General features: G+C 49.1%; 1 long non-coding RNA gene across 2 annotated transcripts in view; it reads left to right on the top strand.

The window, feature by feature from the left end:
* Window positions 1-2,997: 2,997 nt before the first annotated feature.
* LOC138433852 (uncharacterized) overlaps window positions 2,998-17,762 on the top strand; it is a 76,494-nt gene continuing 61,729 nt past the window's right edge. Inside the window, exons 1-2 of one of the 2 annotated variants that reach the window (XR_011254489.1) lie at window positions 3,022-3,635; window positions 12,300-12,397. This is a non-coding gene — a long non-coding RNA (uncharacterized lncRNA). Of the gene's footprint in view, window positions 3,636-12,299; window positions 12,398-17,762 lie in introns of both variants that reach the window. The other variant, XR_011254488.1, reaches the window with a different exon arrangement.

Raw genomic sequence — 17,762 nt, 5'->3', positions numbered from 1 at the left:
AGACTTGGAGAAAACAAAAGTGATCAATTTAACCATTTATTTAATGTGCTGCCAGTTCTTTATTTAATTTGCTGTGAAGCAAGTAAAATTATGCATTGACTATAATTAAAAACTCAATATTGGCTGATACTTGCAGTGAGAGAATAACAACCTGTAAACCAAGAAGTGTGTCTGTTTAGCTGTCAGAGCTCCAGCCGGGAACCAACCGGTGACATGGAGAAAAATCTGACGCCATTTTTTCCTGGGAGCGTGATGGGCCAAGGTCCCTCCTGGCCCCCAGGTGAGGCAGCCCAAAGCTGGCTCCTCCGGTCTCCTGTCATTGGCGGGAACTCTAAGACTGCTGGAAGGAGAGGACCATTCTGTTCTGTGAGATCCTGGAAAACCTGGACCAGCTGGGCGTGGCCAGAGCCATTAGAGAAGTTCCCTCTCACCTCAGCGAGGCCTGCCATGGGCACCTGACAGCCTCCAAGAACTGGCCCCCTTGCTCTCCCAGACCTGCACAGCACCTCCCAACTCCGGAGTCCCCACCTTGGATGGGGACCATCCGTAGCATGACCCCGTGGTACCCTTCCCCTCACCCGTCTACTGCATTATGGGCAGCGGGGCCTGCTCACTTCCGGCCCTTGACCCTGGTCCAAGCTTCAACTTCCTGTCTTGTGTGATCCATTCCCAGGAATAAGGACTGAATCGTCTATAGCCTGATTTCTCTGTGAAAATAAATAGGAATGCAAAATTCACACGACTGGGAAGATCTCAGAGAAGATGGGTGCTATTTCGGCCCCTTTGAGCAGTCCCTGGGGGCGCGCTCCTCCTCCTTTGCGGCTACAGCGCCACCTGCAGGCACATTGGAGAAGCAGGACTGTGGGGGACGTCACAGCAAGGTGACGAAACGCCTGTGAGGCTCTAACCTCCCGCCCAGACTGGGGACAGTGCTCTTCCGAGGGCACGTGTCCCACTGGAATACGGGCAAATTCCACACAGTTCCAGATATCCAGCCTTCCAACTAAATACCCTGCAAAGCCTTTATCCCCTCCTGCCAATCTGTGGAAAATGTCAGGGGGATAAGCCAGTTTGCTTTCTTCTCGGATTCACAAAATGTTTGTGCCAATTTTGTGCAGACCGATCCTTCTCTCTCTTTTCCTATACAGTTTTTTTCAGAAGTATGTGAACTCATTTTGGTGAAATTTAGCTGTACGATGGTCGTTATTTGTTTCAAGAAAGACAAAGGCAGCTTTGGCTGGTGCTGGGGAGGTGGAGTCAGAGAACTGGAGGTAGCATGGAGTGTTGTGTCTTGCTTGTGAAGACTTATGCAGCAGTGCACGCAGCCCCATCCCCAGGGCTCCATCCCCTTTCCTGCCCTTAGAAACCCCCGGGAGCCCAGGCAAGAACAAGAAGCCTTTCTGGGCACGTGGCTGCTGATGGGTGGAGGGATCCCAGGATGACCTGGTCCTGGACTGCTGCACACACAACTGCTGCTGCTCACCTGGCCTCTCCTCCTCTCTCCTGCTCAGAGGGCATTCAGGGTGTATTTGGGGCAGGAAGAAATGCAACCGAGGGGAGCGCTTATTGGAAATCTGACTGTGAGAGTCTTTGGTTACAGTCAGGCCAGTTCCAGGCCCAATTCAATTAATTCTGGATTAAGGTTCAGGGTCTGACCCTTCTCAGAGAGACTTTCTTGCACAACCTCTTAAAAAGTAATTTCTCAGAGACTGATCTTGGTTTGTGTTTTCTAGAGAATAAATTTGGAGGACTGTGCTTCCATATTCATTTCTATTTTGTTGATTCATTAGCACGTTGGTCAAGAAGGATCTTGTACATTTATCAGAATGTTCACCTTAGGGGTGTGTTTCCAGGGTCGGGCTCTGTGATAGACATCCACACCCTCCTAGCTGCACAAGCTTCGTGTATCCCTTTTCATCCTAAACCAAAGTTCTCTCTCTAGTATCATAAGCATGAAGACATTGCAAGTGGAAGTTCATCCCTGAGATGAAGGCAGAGAATCAGCCTCCTCCTCAATGGCTTAGGAAGGGCAAAGGATTTAGAGGAACTGAGCTAAGAAAATGAGAAGCAGGGAATTGGGTCAGCTTAACTCTAGGGAAGAACTAGGAAGCAGGTTTAGGGAACTAGAGGGTACTGTTAGAGACCCAAGGGATACGCACCAGGGAGCTTCCTGGAGATGTGGGAAAGGGCCCTGGTATCAGGGAGGAAGACCCATGATTTCAAGGTTGAGAGGCTGAAGGAAATCAGCCTTGGTGACTGGCTGTGAGCAGAGAGAGGGTGAAGATATGGGGTATGGAGAAGGGAGCTGGACAAAAGAATTAGGGAGAAAATTCAGACTATCCTGATAGCACTGGCCTCTGCAAATTTACTGGGTCCTAAATTTTCTCACTCATCAACAAAGTAACCCTTCCACCTGGATTAGAATGGGATGCATACATACCCTCTCCTCAATCCCTGCCACCCCCAAGATGATGATACAAGGACACTTGTATGGGAGCAAACATTCTGATATGTTTGATCTAAAAAAAAAAAAGTTTCATTTCCCTAAAGTTATGCTTGCTGCATTCATGCTTGCTGCCTTTATGCTCTCTGAATTCGCCTTTTCAAAGCCAGGCTCCTTTCCAAAAATCCACTCTGGCAGGAGATCAAGGGAGGGCCTGATGTTCTCCAGTTAATGATAAAATTCCACAGTGAAGCTTTCCCAGCATCAGCCAGAGAGGACCAGAACTAGCAGTCTGGCTCTGACAACCACAACCTAAGTCCCCTCCTGGGCCGCGTGCCTTGTCCGACTAGCATCGCCGTCCGCGGCCAGCGGAAGGATGGCTTGGTCAGGTGAGGGCAGGTGTTGCTGGAACAACATGCCCCCAGGTTTCCAGTGTCGCTGTCAGGCTGCAGAGCACCCCCCGCCGCCCACGCCCCGGAGCCAGTGCCGTGGTCTGCTTATTTTGACGTACTCATCCCCAACATGTCAAGATGAAAGGCAGGAAACGGGCAGTTCCAGTTCCCACAGCAGAAGTGGTTAGGCCACACTGCATCGCGTCTCATGCCGGTCATGGGATCTCAGAGGCTGATGCAGGCCGACCTCAGGCCTGGCTGGTCCGGCAACGCGTCCCCTGCACCGAATCCCTTCTGACCACAGACCGCCCGCAGCCTGGCTCGCTCCCACCGCTGCCAGTGACTGGAGCCACCTCCTCAGAAGGTCACCCCCGCCCCGGGGCTCCCCGCTGTTCCCAGGGGCCTGCCTGCTTCCTGCAGCCACTCCCAGCCTTGCTGGCCTGTTTCTGAGCTGTCAATGTGGAGCTTTCCCTGTGAACATAAGTCCCTCCAGGCTTTCAGGGCAGAGGTTTGGAAACCCCCAGGATTCTAAAAAAGTGGCAGACATTGACCCACCAAAAATCAAATTGAAAAAAAGAATAACAAAGCCCAGGCTTTCCTGTTTTCCCCTGAGTGGCTGCTGGCCCTTCCTGCAACCACCCCAGTCAGCTAGAGGAGTCTTCGGTAAACAGGCCATCTTTTCCATAAGACATAAGTAAGCATCGCTTCCACCCACACTCAGGATGTTAGAACATTTGAAGAATGATCTGTTCTGGACCAGAAATAACCTTACAGGAAGAATTCCACTTCTCTTTCTCCAGGTACGTGCTATGTGGCTGGCTTATGGGGACAGTGGGGACAGTCAGGGTCTACTTCTTGGCTTTGGTGCAGTTACTCCAAGCCCTTCTCAACAGGCTGCTGCAAGAGCATTTGTGCATTTCATTTCCTTGGAGAGGATTTTTTTTTAAACGGCTGTAGGGCACTTTACATCCCATTCAGATGTGTTCCCTGGGCAGCAGACTACCTGAACGTTCAGTAGAGCCAGGCTGAGCAGTGCCCAGAGAGGGCCCCACTTCCTGTTCAACAGAAGCCACCACAGACAGGTACTCAGGGACAGTAATGTCCTTTTGTGCCTTTGTCTGGGGCAGCTTATTAAGGTAGAGACTCCTTAGTGTTGAAAAGACAACCCTTCCTGTGTGTTCCAGGAGAACATAATTGACTACAAAACCTTTTCTCGATGTCACCACTGCCAATTAGCAGCAGTGAACCCCAGTGAATGCTGGGAACCTGGAAATAGCATGTTCTACAGCTAATCAGCCCTGTGGAACAGTGACACACCTCCCTGTTGTCAGGAAGGTGGGATCCAGGTAGCACAAGGGGGCTGGGTTCTCGCAGAGCCAACATGTTCCACTGATTTCAGAGCCCACCCTTTGTGGGTGAGTTACACAGCCTTCAGGGATTAACCATCAGAGATAGGCCTCTGTCTGCTCAAGGCCTTTGGGTTTGAGAGGCCAGAGATATGCAAAAGGAGTCATCCAGATCTTAATTCATGTAGAGACCCTCTGTCCCCTCCCCAGCTCGCTCCCCACCAATCTGGATAGATTTAAGAGACCCTTTGTTTCTTGTGATCTGACCCTTCTCCCAAGGACTAAGGAAGCATCCATTCTGCCTGCTGAGAGCTGAAGCAAACACATAATTTCAAGGTTTGGAAGGATGTTCTGGCCCACCCCTATTTCACTTTAAATAACTAACACCGGCAGGCAGGTGCTCAAAGCATGTGCAAAGAGAAAAATATTAATGCAAAAGGGCAAGACCAAAGGAAATACTTGCCTAGCTTTAGAATTGTTATTAGGATGGGATGATGGTGATTGTTAATCATTGCGATGTGGATTGGAAGCTGGAAGAGGCTGCTAAGCTCCCCGCACCTTGCTCCTAGTAATAAAAGTCCCGTTTGGAAATAACTTTGTGACTAAAGTTCAGTTCAGTTCAGTCGCTCAGTCGTGTCCGACTCTTTGCGACCCCATGAATCACAGCACGCCAGGCCTCCCTGTCCATCACCATCTCCCGGAGTTCACTCAGACTCGCGTCCGTCGAGTCAGTGATGTCATCCAGCCATCTCATCCTCTGGCGTCCCCTTTTCCTCCTGCCCCCAATCCCTCCCAGCATCAAAGTCTTTTCCAATGAGTCAGCTCTTCGCATGAGGTGGCCAAAGTACTGGAGTTTCAGCTTTAGCATCATTCCTTCCAAAGAAATCCCAGGGTTGATCTCCTTCAGAATGGACTGGTTGGATGTCCTTGCAGTCCAAGGGACTCTCAAGAGTCTTCTCCAACACCACAGTTCAAAAGCATCAATTCTTCGGCGTTCAGCCTTCTTCACAGTCCAACTCTCACATCCATACATGACCACTGGAAAAACCATAGCCTTGACTAGATGGACCTTAGTTGGCAAAGTAATGTCTCTGCTTTTTAATATGCTGTCTAGGTTGGTCCTAACTTTTCTTCCAAGGAGTAAGCGTCTTTTAATTTCATGGCTGCAGTCACCATCTGCAGTAATTTTGGAGCCACAAAAAATAAAGTCTGAGCTCAAATCGACTGGTCCAATAGCCGTGCAGGAGGCTGACGTGGAGCTTCTCTGGAAGTTTACCATGATTGGTGGTCTCATTCCAGGCGCCCTCCACCGCCGGTGGCTTGGAGGAAGCCTGGCTGTCAGGGTAGGGCGGTGGGCAGGCACCAGATTTGGAGGCTTTCTGCTTTTAATTTGACTTGTGCTGTGCTTGATTTGTCTCCATGGAGTGGGTCTACCCTGGCCTCGGGCAGCAGAGGGCATTTGGAAAGAAGCAGGGTGGAGGTGAGGTGAAGTCACTCAGTTGTGTCCGACTCTTTGTGACCCTGTGGACTGTAACCTGCTAGGCTTCTCCGTCCATGGGATTCTCCAGGCAAGAATACTGGAGTGGATTGCCATTTCCTTCTCCAGGGATTGAACCCGGGTCTCCCTCATTGGAGGCAGACGCTTTAACCTCTGAGCCACCAGGGAAGTCACCCAGAGGGCTGGGGAGTCAGCTGGGACTCTCGTCCGCCCATAAGCAACAGAAACCGATTCCGGCTGCTTCAGGCAGAAAACAAACGTGTTAAAATGGCGACAAGATGGCCTAGGATTCGGAGGGGGTGGGGGTGGGGGGTGGCTGGAGAGCGAGCTTGTGGCGACAAAAGCCTGAGGGTTCAGCCACAGCCAGGCCCACCGGCAAAATCACATCCAACCCCAGTCCTACCAGGCCTCTGCGCCCCCTGCTGGGCGTCTCCAGGCATTGCGCCCCCCAGCCCCCGCTGGGGCTATACCCCAGCCTGCCCGGCTCCTGCCACCATTCTGACCTCCTCACTCAAGTCCAGAGCTGCCCCACCTGGTCAAGGCCGGCCACTCGCCTGTGCCCCACCGCAAGGCGATAAACATCCCTATGCCTGGGTTCTGATGCTGATTCGCCCACGTTTTACTGTCAAGGGGCTTTAATGAAGATGGAAGGAGACGTCTCCTGAGCTCTGGAAGTTCCCTCCCCTGGCCCTGCACCCAATCCCTTTTGGTCCGAGGCTGGTATTCAACTTGGTGGATATCTGTGTCCTGCCTTTCTCTTTCTCAGACTGCTGCCATTTTTATTTTTCTCCTTAGAAACTCCTTCGGGAGAGAGGGCAGGGTGCGAGGGGTGGGGGTGGGGGGTGCGTGGGCAGAATCGAGTGTGCCCTTGCTCTGCAGAAGGTTTAGGGGGCAGGGTGGAGACCTGATTAGAAAATGACATGCTGAGCACCTGTGAGAACTCAGCACGTGGAACAAAGCTTCAGCCCGAGCTGCAGCTGGGGTCTGCAGCACCCACGCCCACAGGGAGTGGGAGAAACTCTCTGAGCAGGGGACAGTGTCTAACTGCAGGATGGGCACCAGGAGCCAGGAGAGCTCCTCCCCCGACCAGGTAGGAAGGAAACGAAGTGGGCTGGAGAAGAGGGAGGAGGTTTGGAAAGATTCTAACAAGACTCTCCATTTCTCTTCTCCCTGGCTTCGGCAGCCGGTCTGCAGTTGGGATAAATTCAGCACAGGAGGAAAAGACAGCACATCCTCCCCCCTCTCCTCCCATTTTAGGTGAGAGGAGGAGGTGGCATGGGGGATAGAGAAAGATCTGGCGAGCTCACCAGCTGGTGCTGCAGGGCTGAGCTGCGCGAGTGTGCTTTGCGCCCCCACACAGAGGGGCCCAGGCAGGAAGGAGAAGTGCCCCCTCTCTTTTATCCCCTCTCCTTGAAATCAAGACAGTCTCAGGATGGAGGGAGTAGGTACCCCCTGACGTGATGTGGTCCAAGGGTCCCCACGGCCAGCAGTCCCCTAACAGAGCTCCACCAATGAGGCCGGGCAGGTTGCTTCTGGTGGGGGCCAGAAGCAATTTTGGAGAAGAGCACTGCTTCCCGTAGACCCAGGAGAAATGCCATCCTGTTGCCCAGGGACAATAATGAGTACCTGAGTCCCCTCCACCAAGCTGGCCTCGTGGATACTGTGGGGTGGGTTAAGGGGGTGGCCTAAGGCTGGGGCTGAGAGATTTCAATGCTAGTGAAGGGGATGAGGGGACATGCAGTGGCCCGGGCCACTGGAAGGAGGGGTCCCTGAGACTCTCAGATAACAAGGGGCACGGGAAGGTTGAAATGAGTGAGGAACAAAGGATTGGGGACAGGATGGTCAACACGTGGCTTATTAGGAAGTGGGATAATTTGGTTGTTACCACGCCCTGACTGGGTGGGAGAGTTGTTTTGAGCAGGCCCAGCTTGGGACCTGGAGGCCAGCATTGCCAGGGAGTCACTGGCCACTGGATGGTATAAAAACCTAGAAGGAAGCTAAGGGAGGTGAGTGAGAGCTGCACATTGCTATGCTATTTTGATAAAGACATCTCAAGTTGGTGAATGCTATATTGTATATCTATATATGCACATGTATACAACATGTGAAAAAAGTAATCGTCTGGTGGAATGCAGGTGAGTTTTTTTCTTTATGTTCTGTGATTTCCAGGTTTCTGCTTTGATAATAGCTTACTATTGTAATTAGAGGAGTGTGTGTGTGTGTTAGTTGCTCAGTCGTGTCCAACTCTTTGCAACCCCATGGACTGTAGCCCATCAGGTTCCTTTGTCCATGGGATTCTCCAGACAAGAATACTGGAGTGCGTTGCTATATTTTTCTCCAGGAGAGAAAAAAATTTCTCCTGACCCAGGAATCGAATCCATGTCTCCTGCATTGCAAGCAGATTCTTTACTGTCAGCCATCAAGGAAGCTCCAAGAAGCCCACAAATATTAGTTTGTAGAGAAGGAATAAAATTTATCTTCAAAGTTTGTTTTTTAGAATTATATGTATAACTTGTGTGTCCATACCTGTCCATCCACCCATTTATCTACCTACCTATGCATCCATCTTTCATTTATCCATCCATCCATCCATCCTTCCATCTGTGTATTTGCAAAGAAAGCTATCCGGAGTTACGTTGACCAAATGTTTGCATTGGTTACTTCTGAGTGGTGAGATTTGAAATGCCTTTGTTTGTGTTCTTCATACTTAGCCTGTTCTTTGAAATTTTTAATGAGGTACATTTTTAAAAAGAACATCTGTCTTCTGTTCCTGGGTTGGGCCCCAGCCACCAAGCCCAAGTGAACGCTTTCAGTGGGTAAGGCCAAGCAAGGGTGGATCTCAGGCCCCTGTTCCCTGGTGACACTGAGGCCGCCTGCTGAACTGCTGAAGCCTGGGAGGGGCAGGTGTGCAGCTTGGCAAGGAGGGAGCCCAGAGGGAGATGGCAGGCAACACTTGGGCTCTGTTTAAACCCACAGCCAGAGGCATCCTGAGTCTTTGATGGATGTTTTTTGACTGGCTGGCCAGGTCTGTAACTGGGGGCTTGCCGTTCATAGCTCCAGGGTGACAATGACAAGCCCCCAGTCCCTCTGCCCCTAAGCATCTCATTCTCGTGTGGTGTCTCTCTCCCCAGCTCCCCTGATACGGGCATAGATCCTGTGGAGGGATCTCCAAAGGTCCCTGGGTTTGGAGGTTGCCAAAGTCAAGGATGTGTCTGTTGAATGTTTTTAGCTCCAGCGGGAGAGCCAGGTGGGTCCTCCTTGTATAGGGATTTGCAGAGCATTTTCTGAGTACTGGGGAGCTGAGGAGCCGCAGGCACTTCTCACCTGGGGTGAGAGTAAGGATGACAGCCACTCAGGAAAGCAGGCTGGCATTTATTATCTTGTAGAGGTGAATATATACAGACACTGTGACCTGCTCCTAGGTGAATGCTCTGCTTCTGGAAATGTATAAGGATGATCATTGGAGTGTTTTATGCAATATCCCCGAACTGGGAACAACCCACTGTTCATCAACATTTATAGCATCCATGCCTTAAATAAACTGAGCTATGTTTATGCAACGGAAGGTTATACATCTGTAAAGATTAACTAACTACAACTAGGAGCAATGACATGGATTTAACTCACAGGAATAAAGTCGAGTGAACAGAGCAAATTGAAGAAGAATATATACAGCATTATCCACTAACAAGGAGAAGGCAATGGCACCCCACTCCAGCACCCTTGCCTGGAAAATCCCATGGACGGAGGAGCTGGTAGGCTGCAGACCATGGGGTCGCTAAGAGTCGGACACAACTGAGTGACTTCACTTTGACTTTTCACTTTCATGCATTGTAGAAGGAAATGGCAACCCACTCCAGTGTTCTCGCCTGGAGAATCCCAGGGACGGGGGAGCCTGGTGGGCTGCAGTCTCTGGGGTTGCACAGAGTCGGACACGACTGAAGTGACTTAGCAGCAGCAGCAGCAGCAGCAGCAGCAGCATCCACTAACGAAAAATTCAAAAACAAGCAAAACTAACCCATCTTTTTAGGGACTGCATATAAAGGTAGTGAACACATGAAAAAAACTCAGAAAAATTATTATAGAAGTTAAAATAGGGTTACCCCCATGGGAAGGGAAGAGTAAGCATCGCCAGGGTTTCCCAGGGTGGAGGCGACTCCTGGGGTGCCTAGCAATGTTCTTCTTAACTTAGGTGCTGGGGACAAGGATGTTTGCTTTATAATTATCCATAAACAAATCAGTTACATCTCATGTGCTTCTTTGAATACATATTTCCAACAAAAATACTAGGAAGAAAAAAAAGCAAAAGGTAGCCAAGGGATCTTCTGGCCTCCATGTCTCGAAACAGTCTCTTCTTTCACCTGGAGGCCTCCTTTATGGCAAGAACCTCAGGCAGCATCTTTGTCTAAGCCTCTGACCAGGGGCAGACATGAGCATGCTCTTATTCACCAAGTTCTTCTACTGGCTCAGCTTTGGACCAGATACTGGTGGATGTCAGGGTGGGGAATGTGCTGCTTCTAAGAGGACAAACCATTAGAAATAACAGTGGAAACACCAGACCAAGACATATCAACTTCCAGTGCTGGGGAGGTTCTTAAGAGAAGGAACTCTGTGAAGGCTTGTGCGTACCTGTCGGTTTCTGCTGGCCCGGAGGATGGGCTGGGTGGAGGCAGCGGTGGCTGTAGGGAGGGTGGGGAATGGGAGAGGGTGTCGTGATGAAGGAAAGGATGTCGTGAAAGGTGCAGGCAGCCGTGGAGGGTCATGAAGGCCAAGGAGCCATGCCTGACTGGATGCCCAGGTCCCCTCGGGTGTGTAGTGGAGGCCAAGTTTTGCTGGATTGACAGGGCAGCTCAGGACAGTTTAGAAAACCAGGAAAATGAATTTCCCTCACATCCCCACCTTATTGCTAGTCTAGGTGTGTCAATCAATCAACAGAGCATCAGTCTGCTGCCCCCAGGCACATTATAGTCTAGACAATCAGAAGAGAATGAACTAAGGCATGTAGAAACTTTCAGAGAAAAACAGGTGAGTGACTGTGAGAGAATTAACAAAAATAAAGGCAATGATGTTCCTTGCCAGATTCCAATAGGAAAAAACTCTCATGTGCCCCAGGAAATAGACCGATCAAAAGTCCATGGGGCTGGAAAGAAAATGACACTTCTTTAGAAAGTTACACATAGAGTTACTGTATGGTTCACAGTTTTATTTTGGGGATATATACCTAAAAGAATTGAAAACAGAGACTCAAACAGATACTTATACACCCATATTCATAGCAGCATTAGTCACAATAGCCGAAATGTGGAAACAGCCCAAGAGCCTACCCGGATGACTGGGAGGACGAAGTGTGGTGTGTGCTGCTACGGAACATCATTCAGCCTCACAAAACGAATGCGGTACCGATACATGCTCTGACGTGCATGACCCTTGATCATATGATGTTAAGTGAAACAATGAACCAGTGAAGTTGCTCAGTCATGTTCGACTCTTTGTGATACAATGGACTGTGGCCTACTAACCTCCTCCATCCATGGAATTTTCCAGGCAAGAGAACTGGAGTGGGTTGCCATTTCCTTCTCCAGGGGATCTTCCCAACCCAGGGATCGAACCCAGGTCTCCCACATTGTAGACAGACACAAGAGGACAAACACTGTATGATTCCACTCATATGTCATTGTTGAATGGGTACAGAGCTCTTGCTTGGCATGGTGGAAATGGTTCTGGAAGTAGAGTGTGCTGGGGCTACCCTGGTGGCTCAGTGGTAAAGAATCCGCCTGCCAATGCAGGAGACATGGGTTGGATCCTTGGTCCTGGAAGATCCCACATGCCTTGGAGCAGCTAAGCCTGTGCATCACGGCTACTGAGTCTATGCTCTAGAGTCTGCCAGCCCTAGAGCCTATTCTCTGCAACAAGAGGAACCACTACAATGAGAAGCCCGCACACAGCAACGAGGAATAGAGAAAACCCCCACAGCAGTGAAGATGCAGCACAGCCAGAAACTAAAAAAACAAAAAGGGAGCCTGGTGGTGGTTGCACAAGCAGTGACTGTTCTTAATGCCACTGAATTATTAGGAGATTAAAAATGTATTTAATGTTTAGGGATTAAACCCCTTAAATGGTTACGTATATTTTACCATGCACTTGAAAAAAAAAGTCTGCAGGGGCTGTTGTGGGTTGAATGTGTCCCCTCAAGTTCCTATGTTCATATCCTAACCAACCAGGTGAGGCTGTTAGTAGATGGGACCTTTGGGAGGTAATTAGGTCAAGAGGATGAAACCTTCCTGAATGGGACTCAAGCTCTTATAGGATGGGACAAGAGAACTTGTTTCCTCTCTCTGCTGTGAGCTATGTGAGGGCAGCCATCTATCCACTCAGAAACAGGCCCTCACCAGACACCAGATCTTCGGGCACCTTGATCTTGGACTCCCAGCCTCCAGAACTGTGAGGGATAAACATGTGCTGTTTGAGCCACGCGCCTGTGGTGATTTGTATTAGCAACCCCAACTGACTCAGATAGGCTCAGAAAATTGTTCCTGGGTACTGAGAGGGAGACCAGGGCTATGGAATCATTTCTGAATAGCAGGAACAACAGAAAACTAAGTGAGCTTTCCTCATTGAAGGATGAAGAAGAAAAAGAAATCACTGTCCTTGGTGGGTTCCTGGAGCCCCTCCTGTAGCCCTGTCAACATTGGAGATGACCAGAATGACGAATGACCAGGTAGGCTTGACTGTTCCTTAAAAAGTAGCCCAACTCTCTCCCTTCAAGGAGCTGTCCCTTGGAAAACTACCTTTTAGAATTCTTCTTTAACTGCATGAGCCCACCCTAAGAAAATGAATTGGAAGATGCCACAGGATGCTTATATATACACAATGGAAATTTTGCTTCTCAAACAGCTTGAGCAGAAAACCTCACATCCCCATGGCAACCAGATTCCATCGTGATCATGCATCTCTGCCGGGGTCACCCACCCATTTGTAAGCCTCAGCTCTTCAGCCCCTCCTGTCAGACACCTGGGGCCCAGATGATACTATGCACTGTGGCAGTTCCATGCCTCCAGGGTTGCTGCTGAGGGCTTGTTCTAGTCTGTAAGGGGCATTCCTGGAGACCCTGGATCTAGTCCCGGGCAGGGGACCAGCTTTTCCTAGAAGTCACTAGGAGGCAGAGGATTCGGGGGCAAGCGGTCACCCTGTGGAAACACAAGGCCCCTGCTGTCTACTCAGGGTTTGGAGTGCTGGGATGTAGGGTGAAAGAGGAGAGTGAAAAAGTTGGCTTAAAGCTCAGCATTCAAAAAAACGAAGATCATGGCATCCGGTCCCATCACTTCATGGGAAATAGATGGGGAAACTGTGGAAACAGTGTCAGAATTTATTTTGGGGGGCTCCAAAATCATTGCAGATGGTGACTGCAGCCATGAAATTAAAAGGATGCTTACTCCTTGGAAGGAAAGTTATGACCAACCTAGACAGCATATTAAAAAGCAGAGACATTACTTTGCCAACAAAGGTCCATCTAGTCAAGGCTATGGTTTTTCCAGTGGTCGTGTATGGATGTGAGAGTTGGACTGTGAAGAAAGCTGAGTGCTGAAGAATTGATGCTTTTGAACTGTGGTGTTGGAGAAGACTCTTGAGAGTCCCTTGGACTGCAAGGACATCCAACCAGTCCATTCTGAAGGAGATCAGTCCTGGATGTTTATTGGAAGGACTGATGCTAGAGCTGAAACTCCAATACTTTGGCCACCTCATGTGAAGAGTTGACTCATTGGAAAATACTCTGATGCTGGGAGGGGTTGGGGGCAGGAGGAGAAGGGGACAACAGAGGATGAGATGGCTGGATGGCATCACGGACTTGATGGACGTGAGTCTGAGTGAACTCCAGGAGTTGGTGATGGACAAGGAGGCCTGGCGTGCTGCGATTCATGGGGTCACAAAGAGTCGGACACGCCTGAGCGACTGAACTGAACTGATGTAAGGGTATGCCACGACCAGAAAGTCAGCCCCTTGGTAATCACTGGAACTGCAAGTCCCACATTCAGTAAAGGCTTGGATGATAATTAGATCCTCAGTGTTTTATTTCCTTGAACAGAAATCATGACCCCTGTATAGGGTCTCCATGTCATCTTCCCATTGATCTTTCAGAACAAGTACTAATTTCAAATGTAAGATCTCAGTACCACTTTCAAGTAGCATTTCAGAATGGCCTACCTGAGATAAGGCCACCTTCTCCCGCTGCCACCCTCCCCTGATGACACGAAGAAAGCTTTGCCAAGGGTTATGGGAAGAAATGAAAGCCTGCAATTTTGATGTTTCAAGGTCTCGGGCCCCCGATTGGCCAAGATTCCCCCCATGTCTCTGGTTTTATAATCAGTAAGTTCTCTTTTTAGATTCCAGGCCCAAAGTCTCTTTTCCCACAACATTGCAGAAAGCCTGGGTCCCTCTGAGAGCTGATTTGTTGTGTTTGCCCTTTTGATTATACTTGATTGGGTCAGGCTTCCAGGATAAAGAAGACATACATGAATAAAAGCAACTGTCCATGTTGGATCACAGGGATTCTTTTTTTCTTTACTGTTTTCCTTACTGTTCATGGGGTTCTCAAGGCAAGAATGCTGAAGTGGTTTGCCATTCCCTTCTCCATGTTTTGTCAGAACTCTCCACCATGACTGGTCCATCTTGGGTGGCCCTACACAGCATGGCTTATAGTTTCACTGAGTTAGACAAGGCTGTGGTCCATGTGATCAGTTTGATTAGTTTTCTGTGATTGTGCTTATCATTCTGTCTGTTCTCTGAGGGATAAGGATAAGAGGCTTATAGAAGCCTCCTGATGGGAGAGAGTGACTGTGGGGGAAACTGGGTCTTGTTCTGATGGGCGGGGCCATGTGCATTAAATCTTTAATCCAATTTCTATTGAAGGGCAGGGCTGTGTTCCCTCCCTGTTGTTTGACTGGAGACCAAACTATGGTGGAGGTAGTGAAGTTAATGGCAACCTCCTTCCAAAGGTCCCATGCAGGCATTGCTGCACTCAGTGCCCCCAGCCCTGCAGCAGGCCACTGCCAACCCACACCTCTGCCAGAGACTCCTGGACACTCACAGGCAAGTCCGGGTCAGTCTCTTGTGGGGTCACGGCTCCTTTCTCCTGGGTCCTGGTGTGCACAGGTTTTTGTTTGTGCCCTCCAGGAGTCTGCTTCCCCAGTCCTGTGTGAGTTCTGGCGGCTCTGTGGTGGGGTTAATGGCGACCTCCTCCAAGAAGGTTTATGCCACACCCAGGTCTGCTGCACTCGTACCTCCACAGGAGACAAACACTCCAAGGCAGGTCTGACGCAGTCTCTATGGGGTCTCCTGGTGTGCACAGGGTTTGTTTGAGCCCTCCAAGCATCTCTGGCAGGTATGGGGTTTGATTCTAAATGTGACTTTGCCCCTCCGACCATCTTGCTGGGGGCTTCTCCTTTGCCCTTGGACATGGGGTGTCTCTTTTTGGTGGGATCCAACATTCTCCCGACGATGGTTGTTCAGCAATGAGTTTTAATCTTGGAGTTCTCGCAGGAGAAGATGAGCGCATGTCCTTCTACTCCGCCGTCGTGATTTGTCCCCATTTTGATTTGTTACGACTATATAGTGGAAGTGACAGATTCAAGGGATGAGATCTGATAGACTGCCTGAAGAACTATGGATGGAGGTTCATGACACTGTACAGGAAGCAGTGATCAAGATCATCCCCAAGAAAAAGAAGTTCAAAAAGGCAAAATGATTGTCTGAGGAGGCCTTATATATAGCTGAGAAAAGAAGAGAAGTTCAAAGCAAAGGAGAAAAGGAAAGATATACCCATCTGAATGCAGAGTTCCAAAGAACAGCAAGGAAAAATAAGAAAGACTTCCTCAGTGATAAATGCAAAAAAATAGATGAAAACAACAGAATGGAAAAGACTAGAGATCACTTCAACAAAATTAGAGATACCAAGGGAACATTTCATGCAAAGATGGGCTCAATAAAGGACAGAAATTGTACGAACCCAACAGAAGCAGAAGATATTAAGAAGAGGTGGCAAGGATACACAGAAGAACTGTACAAAAAAGATCTTCATGACCCAGATAACCACGATTGTATGATCACTCACCTAGAGCCAGACATCCTGGAGTGTGAAGTCACATGGACCTTGGGAAGCATCACTATAAACAAAGCTACTGGAGGTGATGGAATTCTAGTTGAGCTATTTCAAAGCCTGGAAGATGATGCTGTGAAAGTGCTGCACTCAATATGCCAGCAAATTTGGAAAGCTCAGCAGCGACCATGGGACTGGAAAAGGTCACTTTTCATTCCAATCCCAAAGAAAGGCAATGCCAAAGAATGCTCAAACTACCGCACAATTGCACTCATCTCATATGCTAGCAAAGTAATCCTCAAAATTCTCCAAGCCAGGCTTCAACAGTACATGAACCATGAACTTCCAGATCGTCAAGCGGGATTTAGATACAGCAGAGGAACCAGAGATCAAATTGCCAACATCCATTGGATCATCGGAAAAGCAAGGGAGTTCCAGGAAAACATCTATTTCTGCTTTATTGACTATGCCAAAGCCTTTGACTGTGTGGATCACAACAAACTGTGGAAAATTCTTCAAGAGATTGGAATACCAGACCACCTTATCTGCCTCCTGAGAAATCTGTATGCAGGTCAAGAAGCAACAGTTAGAACTGGACATGGAAAAACAGACTGGTTCCAAATCAAATCGGGAAAGAAGTACATCAAGGCTGTATACTGTCACCCTGCTTATTTAACTTCTATTCAGAGTACATCATATGAAATGCTGGGCTGGATGAAGCACAAGCTGGAATCAAGATTGCTGGGAGAAATATCAATAACCTCGGATATGCAGATGACACCACCCTATGGCAGAAAGCAAAGAAGAACTAATGCGCCTCTGGATGAAGGTGAAAGAGGAGAGTGAAAGAATTGGCTTAAAACTCAACATTCAGAAAACTAAGATCATGGCATTTGGTCCCGTCACTTCATGGCAAATAGATGGGGAAACAATGGAAATCACTGTTTGAGGAAAACTCCCCCCAAATCACTTCAAGATGGTGACTGCAGCCATGAAATTAAAAGACGCTTGCTCCTTGGAAGAAAAGTTATGACCAACCTAGACAGCATATTAAAAAGCAGAGACATTACTTTGCCAACAAAGGTCCATCTAGTTAAAGCTATGGTTTTTCCAGTAGTCATGTATGGATGTGAGAGATGGACCATAAAGAAAGCTGAGCACTGAAGAATTGATGCTTTGAACTGTGGTGTTGGAGAGCACTCTTTAGAATCCCTTGGACTGCAAGGAGATCCAACCAGTCTATCCGAAAGGAAATCAGTCCTAAATATTCATTGGAAGGACTGTTGCTGAAGCTGAAACTCCAATACTTCGGTCACCTGATGGGAAGAATGGATTCATTGGAAAAGACCCTGATGCTGGACAAGATTGAAGGCAGGAGGAGAAGGGGATGATAGAGGATGAAATGGTTGGGTGGTATCACCAACTCGATGGACATGAGTTTGAGTAAACTCCGGGAGTTGGTGATGGACAGGGGAGCCTGGCAGGCTGCAGTCGATGGGGTTGCAAAGAGTTGGACAGAACTGAGTGACTGAACTGAACTGGACTGATTTTCCTTACCTTTGAGCAAGAACAAAGTGGGGAGGGGCAGTGCTTCCTCACAGGTGGAGTTTCGCTGCTTCTCAGGTGGCTCTGATGGTGAAGTATCCGCCTGCAGTGCTGGAGGTGCAAATTCGATCCCTGCGTCAGGAAGAACCCCTGGAGAAGAGAACGGCAACCCAGTTCAGTATTCTTGCCTGGAGAATTCTATGGACAGAGGAGCCTGGTGGGCTACAGTCCATGGGGTAGCAAAGAGCTGGACATGTCTGAGGGACTGACACACACTGGCTGAAGCTGGGCTGGGCTAGCCCTCTGCTGGGCCTTCCCTGAGGCTTCTCAGCACCCACTCTGGGGGTGGGCACTGGGCAGGTATCTTGTGCAGTGTTTCTAGTTCTCCATCAGAGTGACTAAACCCTTTGCTTCCCACCCCCCGCCCTCCCCCCAGAGATGGACA

This window comes from Ovis canadensis, chromosome 2 (genome assembly GCF_042477335.2).
Source record: "Ovis canadensis isolate MfBH-ARS-UI-01 breed Bighorn chromosome 2, ARS-UI_OviCan_v2, whole genome shotgun sequence".
Lineage (NCBI taxonomy): Eukaryota > Metazoa > Chordata > Mammalia > Artiodactyla > Bovidae > Ovis > Ovis canadensis.
This window is presented reverse-complemented; position numbering and strand designations above follow the sequence as displayed.